This window comes from Podarcis cretensis, assembly GCF_951804945.1.
Source record: "Podarcis cretensis genome assembly, chromosome: 2".
Taxonomy (NCBI): domain Eukaryota; kingdom Metazoa; phylum Chordata; class Lepidosauria; order Squamata; family Lacertidae; genus Podarcis; species Podarcis cretensis.
In genome coordinates, this window is record NC_137171.1 from 31,142,878 (window position 1) to 31,153,926 (window position 11,049).

An 11,049-nucleotide genomic window follows, 5' to 3' on the forward strand; every position below is an offset into this window, starting at 1 on the left:
GGGGCAGGAAGGGGTCTGGCTTTCTGTATCAATCCCAGCCTCACTGGTCGGTGCCACGTGTAGCGTGCGTGAGCCTGCTCCCAAAAGCAAGGGGGATTTTCGGTTCAAAACTCTATCCAGGGATCACCCGATCTGGCACCGCACGGCGCGGGCGTTCAGTAGGGCCCCTTTTCCTGAGATTGTGGCGATAGGTAGGAGGTTGCCAGGAGGGATAGCCCATGAGGAATTGGGCAGGATCGGCAGAGTGGAAAAGGACCCCAGGTTATTGACTAAGGAAATAGGAAGGAAATAGGAAGGAACCGGATAGCTAGAGCTCTTTAAAAACCCACTAAGGAAGTCGCCAAGCGACGAAAGACCCCTCTTTACTATAGCCCCCTGTACAAGTTACCCAAATCCTAATCAAACCCCTCTCCTTTTCCCTTCTCTATCCCCCCCCCAAAAAAGAAAACAACAACAAAAGCAACAACAACAACGCATGCTTATATAAAGGGGTACCCAGTCAACTAAGCATTGTGAGCCCTGCCAGTTTGGTTAACTGGTGGTGTTTGAAGAGGCAAGGAGGCTCTTAAAACCATGTGGGACCTTCCTACTAATTTCACTTAATGAAGCTAAAGGAAGCAGCCCAACTCCTTGCAATAACCAACTAAAGGATAAGAGTATATATGTTTACATGTTGTCTGTTATGTGTGTTGTGTGTTAATACATATATGAGAATATGTATGTTTACATGTTGTCTGTTATGAGTGTTGTCTGTTCCTTCTGTCTCTGACAGACTGCCTTTCTTAAGCGCGCATAGTTTAAACTGCAAGTTTGCTTCAAAATTTAAATCTAAGGAAGCCATGCTGGACCTTATCAGTCCTAAATAAGACAAAATGAGAATGAAGGGTGCAAATGTTTACCCCACCTCTTGCTTTATTTGAGTGGTTATATCAACTGAAATAACCCTATGCTTATAAAATATTCTCTCCCAGATTCTCTTCCTCTTATCTTAGGAAACTGTTCTTCCTTTAGAGGGTTCTGTATAAAGCTGGATACTTTTATTTTCCTCTTCCTTAGTAAATGATAGGAGCATTGAGTGTGCTCTCTTCCCCAGTAGTGCCTGTGTACATAAGTATGTGTGTGTCTCTTTGGTAGTACAAATCTTGCTGTGAAATCTTGCTGTGAACCCCATATTTTGGAGGGTTGGACTAGATGACCCTAGGGTCCCTTTCAACTCTCCCAATTTGTGGCTGTGTGGAAGGACATGTGTCCGCAAGCATTGCAGGGTAATTCTTAAATTCTGGTGTGGTGATGGAGTTGAAATTCAGCCTAGCTTTGCTCTTTAGTTTTAAAAGGTGAGAGGTGAAGCTGTGATTGTTTTGAAGCACAACTGGTAATATCAAGCATTTGAGTGATTACAGTGTTTATCATTTTGTCTACTTTTCAAAAATCAGACTTCAAAGTCAATTCAAAGTTTAAACACATACAAATACATATGGGCCTTGACCAATCCTGTAAATAAAGAGGCAGAAAAAATTTTGTCTGCAAATGGGAAGGCCGAAATAACTTAGAATGTTAAAAAAAATAATCCTATGAATTCTGACTCTCTGGCCATTTTCCCCATATATAAGGGCGTGGCATTGTTCCGCGAATGGCCAGAGGGATATTAGCCCTTTCCTGTACATAAAGGAAGCAGTCGCTTTGCTTGGGCTGAAATTGCTAGCTTTTGTTGGTGAATACTTCAATTGCTGAGTTTCTCTTTTTTGTTTTAAATCTAACCCTCTTTTAAAATCTACTCCTCCTTACCCTTCCCTTATTCAAATTCTAATTTTGCCAAAAGATGCGACATTTCAATAGTATAGAAGATTTGCTGAGACATGAACTCCACACATGCACAGAGACTAGATCAGCTAAAAAAAAAAAAGAGATAGGAAAAAGAGAGAGAGAGAGAGGAAGGAGGGGGAACTGTAGAGGGGGGGGGAGAGGAGGTTTATGTAAAACTTGGAACCATTGAGAGAAATCACCCTTAATGTGTCCCAAGTTTGAAATCTTAACATGCCAAATTCTTTTCACAGGTAAATATCAAAGCATTCCACCCCTCAATGGGATTTAAGTCACAGACTTTGTTTATGTGCAATTTTAGAAACAGCATTTCCTGACAGGCTTCTCACATGAAATAATTTTCCCTTTTAACAGGATATGTGAACCCCGATAACAAAGTGTTTGTCCCTTTTTCCTCCCACAACAACTTTCTTTCTGTTCTGTGAAATCCCTGCTGTAGTAGTGACTTCCATCTCTTTGTGGCTTTGACACTTTTAAAGTTACAAATAATCTGTTTCCATTTATTTAATCCGTTTTTCCATGGTCTATGAAATTAATCGAAGCATAACAAAACATTGTTTGTGGAATGGTATTTGTTTACCTTTTGCCTGAGCATTTCTTATTAATTCTGTCATTTGGCTAGTTCAAGGTACTTGCACAACTTTAAATTGCCATTAAGTCATTTTCCAGTATTTTGCTATTAACATTCTAGCCGATGTTGTCACATCAAGAAACACTCTTTTATTTTCATTGTTACTTCAGATTTCTTAAAATTCTGTGTCTTAGCATTTATTTTGGTTCCTCATAGGTCATTGTGTGTGTGTGTTTGTGTGTGTGTTTTATTATTATTTTAACTGTGTCTTTTAAGTCCATCCTGCCCTTACAGGATATCACTTCTACAAGTGTGTTACTACAGAGCCAATGAAAAGCTTCGCCACCACAACAACAGACACCAAAGTTTTCAAAGTGGCCACAGCTATCTCTTTCAAAGGATATAGACTGCCGGGGGGTGGAGTTGAATTACAAGGACATTTTCTGACTTTTGAACCTCAAGATACATATATAAAATATCCCAATTGTCTCAAGATATGCAACTGATATTTAATTAGTTTGTTTTGTATTATGTGTTATTACGTAGGAATGTTGAAATGTGTCTGACAGTGTGTCATTTCCACAAATGGGGGTGCTATTTTTGTGGCTATTTTTGTGTGTAAGTGTTTTATGTCTAATGTCTTATGCCTTACACCCCAGTGGAGGATCCTCATACATTTTATGCCTTTTAACAGATCAGGCTATTATGTAGTCCAATGTTTAGACTTAGATAAATTTATAACCATATTTCGTTGTTTCACCTGGCACTCTGCCAACTTCCCTACCCATTTTAAAAATGTGCTAAAACTCACTTTATCAAGGAGAAGCTTCAGGAAGGTATATATGCTTTGGTTTAGCAGGAATAATCCCTTATAGAGTTAAATTGACTTATTTGGATGAGTGCCCTTTAAGAGTGGTTTTATTTTAACTGATTGGTTTGGGAAGTCGAGAACCATGGGGCAAGATAAATTCAAATTGGACTCAGTTTGAATTGGGCAAGTGTATCCAGGCTGCAATTAGCTTTTTGGTCCTTAATGTGCAAGTGAGCAACTTCCCAATGACTGCAAGACCAGAGCCTATAATAATAAAATCCCATGGAATGGCCAAGGCTAGGATATTTCCCTCAGGACGTGTCCAAACCTGTGCCAGCTGTGATGGGTGCCAGGCAACATGGTTAATATGAAAGCCCTAAGTGGATTCACCAGGGATTGCCACTACTGTGAGACCACAGAAGAGCTACCTTGACACCTGAGAACACAAAAATGGCGGGGAACAAAGCAAACTGCATTTTTTTTTTTCAGTCAGTAGTGGACCTTCCTGCTAAATGTAAAGCATAGACCACTATTAAACAAAATACGACAGGTGTCCTTTTACGCGATATCCTATACCCAGCTATCTGCACTACTATACTTGCAAATGGCCTTAAGAGGCATGATTTGCAAGTCCCTTTCAGGTTTGCATAAACCCACACCTCTGGTACGGTAGATACCAAGTTATTAGTTAGTGTATATCTATAAGACGCATGTACATTGTATTGGGCAGTGTTGCTCCCTCCTTTGCTGCCCTGCTCAACCCACCTCCTTTTCCATTAGGGCCTATTCCCACTCACACGGCACCCCTACCTTCACCGAGATTTAGGGTGCGGAGAAAAGATTTGCAAGTTCTTACAGAACTTTAATGCAAATCTATCTCCGAATGGGGGACTGTTACGGAAGGGGGGGGGGCATGTCTTCTTCACCTTCTTCGCTACAATATATTTGCTCAATTTCCCTTTCCTCCAGGCAATGTCAGGTGCCAGACTATGCATATTTGGGACCATTGTTTTCTCATCCCCAGGAAGTGTTTATCTGTGCATATCTCCAGCTCTGCATATTCCCCCCTCCCTCCTCCATATCTCCAGCTCTGCATATTCCCCCCTCCCTCCTCCATATGTTAATCTGTGTAACCCAACCTCCCTTTAATATATTCATGATGTAATCTGTGTAACCAAACCTCTCTTTAATGTATTCATGACCTGTTTTGCACTGTATTCTGGGACATGGAGGGAGTTTCAAAAACTCATGTCACCCCTTTCTCACTGTTCAATCTTGCCTTGAACCTGTTGCGCAATAAACTTGGATCTTCTGCTGTTTGCTCCTGTCTCCGGCTGAGCTCATTTCCTCCGCAGGGACCCACGGACTTAGTCCGATGAGCTGGGTGACAGAGCAACCTAGCACCCAGATTTTAGCCGTAACAGTAAGTATCCCTCAAAGTAAAATATTTCAGAAGTGATCTGGATGTTGTCCTTGACAGTACTGAAAACATGGTTCCACTGGGCTGAAGAAGAGACACGTCAGCATAAAAATACAAAACTGCATGTACCATAACGTCAGCACACCCTGTTAAATGTTGCTATAAATGAATTAAATTTCCAGTGTTTTTTGTATTTAATCTAACATGATGACTGAAACAGGGTAGGTTCATTTAGTAGCTTATTAGGCATAACATGCCTTCGTTTCTTGTTTCCTGGAACTTTTCTTAATTTTCTCTTCCTGATCAGGATTCTATTGTTCTGTTGTTTGGCAGAATATCTGTTCCTACCCTAAGCAAATAATGCTGTTGCCACCCTTTGTTTCTTGGAAGTGTGCGCTAATAGACATTTCCTTTGAGCTATCAAAGACAAGGCTTTCGAGCAATGCCCAAAAGCGAACATGAAATGCCTTAGGTGAGACTCCCAGGTTCTTTGTGTTTTCTAATGTGAAGTCGCCACAATACTTGCTGTTTAAATTGTTTTTTCATTTGAGAGGAGAAATCATTTTGGTTGTCCAACAGTATAAGTAGCCATCTTTTTTTCCTTTTTCTTGAGGTGTGTGTTGGGAAAATCAGAATGATTAGTACAATGAAACTGCCTTTGCCATTCTCTGGATAGAAACTTGGGGAGGATTCCAGCAGCATGAGCTGGAGCCCCCAGCACCCCTGCTGAGTGTTGCACCAGCTTTCCATAGCAATGTACCCTTGCAGCCTGCATATGGAAATGTGGCTGGGATTGTGGGAATTTCTGAGATATATACTTATGTGTTGTTGAACCCAGGCACACCAATTTCCTTCCTTTGTGCAGCACAACCCAGGGCCCTGTATGATTCAGCAAGACTGTGCAGCAATAGGGCTGCAGAATTATTGTCTTTCAGTTCCTCCCCTGTTCTCAGCTGCTCCATGAATTCCAACATGGAATTCACATTTTGAGTAGTGGCAGTAGCTTAGTGCCAAATTCAGAAGTGCAGGGTCCTTTCATGATAGTCGCAGCCATGCCCTCTCACAGCCACACCATCTTTTAAGAATATGCAGTAAAAATGAGCTTTCAGTCTCTTTGCTTGGAATTCTGTTTAGCACAAATACACTGGGAAGCTCACCTGCATAAATGCCATTGCAATGATTAAGAGCAACAAAAGAGGGCAGTGGTGCTCCTATTTCATTTTAACAGGCTTCTGCAAGGTGATTTCTACCTTTAGTCACCACAACCGCATGTATGAAAGAAACTCCATAAATCCAATTTATTTAGCCTAAACAAAACTAATAGGTTCAACTGAATGACAGTATTTACAACACAGATAGGCATTGTTCCTTTCATTGTGATAGGCTAATAGCTGAACTAACTACACACCCTAAGAATTCAATTTCTTTGCTGTACCATGCTATGAATTGCAGTGAAGGGATGTAGTCATAAAACATATATTTGAGAGTCTCACTGAAACCTGTTACTCTGTGCTTGAGACAGGAAAAGTGTTAAGAATTGCTAATGCTATGATTTAAATTTATATCTCACTATTCGCATACAAGATAGCTCATAACCTGCTCATTATTTCAAACATTATTCCAATGCAAACGCCATTGAAATGAACTGGATTCAAAAACAGTGTCCAGTAGATCCTGGACACAGTAGATCATTCTCAGGAGTAGTTGTAGACATTTCTGCTATTGAAATAGCCTTGCAGTCAGTGGGTCGCTACCACCACACAGATCTATCAGGTCAGTAACAGATATCCCAAACAAAGGATTACTAGCTCTTTCTCTCAAGTAATATTCTAAGTTACTATTGTGCAGGTGTTTCCTCTGCTCATGACTGCAATGCCAACATCAACAAATGCTCTGCCTCATATCTGTGCTTCAGGATGATCTAGAAGTGCACTCACATAAAATACAAAAGTGGTTTTTGACATGTTCACAAAATGTAATAAGAAAAAGACATGCCCGGGGTTTGCTATCATCACTCCATACATGCTCAGGGAGCAATGTGTCCTGGCATACTCAGAAACATCATCACCATAATCACAAATGTCATTCTTGACGGCTGAACTGAAAAGAGATTCAAAGCCTAACACTTTGCAAAGCTCCGGTCCAAATCAAACATGGACTTTGTTGTGTGTATATGTCTGGAGAGGACGCTGCCATCTTCTTTCTAAACTGCCACATTTGTGACATCACTGGGTGCCCTTCCCTCTGCCATCATTCATCTTTGCCTGCACTGGAACGCCAGGCAGTAAGCGTCGCAGGCTCCTACACTTCCGCTGCCCACCATCAGGCTCAGTGCCAACTCTCTGCTTGGGCAAATAGCAACAGGCAAGTGCTGGTGCCCCTGTTTCTTGCACCATGTCACCTGGGTGGGCACGATGCATTGGCACTCCTTCCTGAGGGCACATGTGGTTTACACACAGTCCTGCCCGCGGCAGAAGCACTTGTGGCCCGTCTGCACCAACACCATGCTGTCTTTGCGGCAGCAGGTGCACTTTGACAAGCGTGGATAGCATACAATGCGCTCCAGCACTGCTGCTGCCTGAGAGTAACAGCTTATAGTAGGCGACAGCCACAACAACAGCAGAAGCCTCTGCATTGCACGCAAAAAAGCTAGTCAAGCGGTGGAAAAAAGGCAGCAGAGGGACCCACCAAGGGTAGCGTGGGTTGTCAGCACCCGGGGCAAGGCAAGTAATTTGTGCCCCCTAACCCGTGGATTTTAGTAGGGGCAGAGAGCTGCTAGTGCGAGCGCCCCCCCCCCAGATGTTGTGCCCGGTGCGGCCGGCCCCCCTGCACCCCCCACGCTACGCCACTGCAGGCAGAGCCTGGAAAGGGGGCAGTTAGGTGAGGAAGCAGCCAGTGTCAGGTTTCTAGGATGCTACAACAGAGTTCCTGAAAAAGCAAGGGGCCAGTGACCCCCATACCCCTGGACAATTCCCCCCTGCACAGCAGGTACAGTTTACTGTTTAAATTTGCACACTCATGCAGTCTCTTTAAGGCATTCCACATACTCCAGTTGTATCTTCCTTTGATGTGAATCAGCCAGTCATTTCCCACAACCAGGGCGATCACTGCCTTCGCTCACCTGTTCCTTTTTGTCCCCATTTTCAAGGTTATCGGCAGGCCTATCTGCATTCGCCGCTTCCCACAGGTCATCCTTGAATGTGTCGCTTGAACTCCCATTGTTCGGCTTTGCCGATCCCTCGTTTAAGATCTGAGCCGCTTGCCATATTAACCTCCAGAAGCCCCCTCTGCTTTGGGCCTACTTTCTTTTCCTCTCTGAGTTTACAATAACAGTGCTTCTGGGCCCATGAGCTGTTAGCAGAGTTAACTTGAGTAACACAGGGGGAGTCTGGAGAGAAAAGAAACTAACCATGCTTTACTGGGCAAACTGAACAGGAACGGTACATAACTTGAAGAGAAACTTATTTACAGGCCTAGTTGAGAGTGTTAGGATATAGTTCTGTTCCATCAGGGCCTGTCTGATGCCCCCATCTCCCCGGCAGTATCCCAACAGAGAGAAGGGAGGCCTATTCAACCACAAGTCCTGAGATGAACCTCCTTCAGACCTAATTTTCCTTTCAACTCCTTCACCTGTGGAAAACATCAACTGGTTTCTAGGTAACCCACACCTCTTTTATAATTGCCAGCAGAAATTGCCCTTTGGCTATTGATAGATTTACCTATCTGTTGTGGTTCCAACACCTTCCTTGCCTGAAGCCTATCGTTCCCCATAATCAGAGGAGGTACCATAGAATGGTACTTCTTAAGAAGTCCTACTATAATCAGGAGCAGTAACTCTCCACAGGTGTGTGTATAGGATTGTAGATGGATGTTTTATTTGGGCAAAGATGGTTGCATGAGGGATGGGGAGCTCCAGCTCTTTCTATGCCTTAAGCAGGTATTCCCTCCCCCGCCCCCCGCAACTGAGTTGCCTCCTGGTGCTATTTCTCCCCTCTCCTTCAGCTTCTATTTAGAGCCCCAGAAAGGGATGAAGGACAATATTTTTCTCAAGTCTGCCTTGATACTGCGTTGCAAAACAATACCTGCATCCCCTCCAACATGTCGAGGCATGTGTGTCTTCCAGGGCCACTATTTGATTCTGGAGGCAGTTGACCTGGTTTACATTACTGAATAAGCCCAATGACATAGAAGGGGTTGCATTTTGTTATAACTGTGCAATTGTTGGCCTTGAACATCACTTGTTAGAAGAACAGGTCACAGGTTTAACTTAATAACTAATAAGTTTAAATATATCTCTGTTTTAAGTATTTCTATTGGATCAGGGTCGTCCTGTGTGATGGATATGTATGTATATTTTAATGAGTGAAAGATTCTGAGTTCAGGGCAGGGAGGGGAGTGTGTGTGTATGAACCTAATAGTGTTTAGCTTATCTTTTAGTTGCTATTTTCTTATATGAACTATAGCTGACTCTTCCTCATCCTTTATTATTTACCAAGTGAACTGAATAGCGCTAAGAGGACTTTGAATTTAATTTAATTGGAAGTATAATTTGGCTCCGGACACGGAGCAATGGATCCAAACTACAAAAAAGAAGATTCCACCTAAACATTAGGAAGAACTTCCTGACAGTAAGAGCTGTTCGACAGTGGAATTTGCTGCCAAGGAGTGTGGTGGAGTCTCCTTCTTTGGAGGTCTTTAAACAGAGGCTTGACAACCATATGTCAGGAGTGCTCTGATGGTGTTTCCTGCTTGGCAGGGGGTTGGACTCGATGGCCCTTGTGGTCTCTTCCAACTCTATGATTCTATGATAATTGCTCATATACCTGCCAAGGAACTGATAAGGTTCTTTATTGAGTCATCTGCAGTTGGACAGATGGTTCTTCCCAGGCTGAGAGGGGAAATGGTGACAACAGGTTATTTACTGGGACAGAGTGACTTTTGCAACCATTGTTAAAAGTTGCAAACAACAAAGCATGGGATGGAGCAATGAAGAAATTTCTGGAACAACAACGGGATATCAGCTCTGCCCAAGGCATGATGGATAACAGCAACAACCATGGGAAAGAAAGACATAACATCTTACAAGGGCAGGAAAAAATTCTATGGACAGAACAATTGCCACACACAGGAAGAACAAGAATATAGTTTGAGTTCCTCACTTGTAGTTTTATAAATAATTTAATGTGTCAACATGAATAGAAGTTATTAATACTGCAGCTGTTGTATAAGAGATTATTATTATGACTGGAATGTAATTGAAATTAATAAGATTTTGGAATGCAGAAATAAAGAAAATAATCAAACCATAAAATCTAGCATGTGGGAGGCCACTTCATCTAAATTATCTAATTTGGTATTTGAATGATTGTTATTAATAACTGAATTATAAATTGGTATTGTTGTATTATTGGACTGTAATTGAAAACTAATTAAAAAATTATTACAGTACAATGTCCAGGTGTTATGCTCAACTTAAATTTCCCTTAACATAAACACTGTTGGGACTGGCACTGAGTGATCAGGAAAGGGATCTTGATGTTCAGTGGGTAGAGCATGAGACTCGAGCCCCACGTTGGGTGAATGTTTCCTGCATTGCTGGGGGTGGACTAAATTATCCTCGTAGTCCCATGCAGCTCTACAAGTCTGCAGTTCTGTAGTGGACAGCTCAATGAAAATGTTGAGAAAATATGCTGCAGCTGTGAAAAGAAATGATTTCCATTCTAGGAATTGTTAGGGAAGGGATCAAATCTGAAATTGATCATAATCCTGTACAAATCTAGAGGAATACTGTACCTGTTGGTCACTGACCACACTTCAAACACGATATTGCAGAGCTGAAAAAGGTACAAAAAAGCTAGGGAACATGAAAGGTGTATATAAATTATGGGTGGTGTGGAGCCACCCATAATTTATATACTTTAATTTGTGTATTTTTAATTTTTAATTTATATATTTCAAAGGGAATTTGTAAAGTCATGGAGGATAAGGGTGTCAATGGCTTCTAGTCACAGGGCAGGATGCTGGACTTGATAGATCTTTGGTCTCATTCAGCAGGACTCTCCTTATGTTCTTACAGCCATAGTAGTTAATGGGGATTCCCTTCCCCCCATATGATACAGGTCTTGAAGAATGCTGAACAGGCAAAGTAAAAGGAGACTGGAGTACCACAGCTTCAGGGGGGTGGGAAGTACTTGCTTCCAAGTAGTATTGCAAAACATTTCCCTCTCCGTCTTAAAAGCCAGGTTTGAATCATGTAATCTGGAGATAGCGTGCTACAATTTTGCAACCCACTTTCCCCAAAATTGTTTAGGTGGGGATGACCCCATGGTGCAAGTGGGACAGAGCACACACTGGCTCCAGCTTGGCTTTACCTTTGAAATGATGAGTGGGAAGGTGCGTTGTGACTGGAAACCGATGTAGAATAAC

General features: G+C 42.3%; 1 protein-coding gene across 1 annotated transcript in view; it reads right to left on the reverse strand.

The window, feature by feature from the left end:
* LOC307210012 (autocrine proliferation repressor protein A-like) overlaps nucleotides 1-11,049 on the reverse strand; it is a 229,564-nt gene that overhangs the window by 149,141 nt on the left and 69,374 nt on the right. The gene's annotated exons all lie outside the window — the stretch shown is intronic.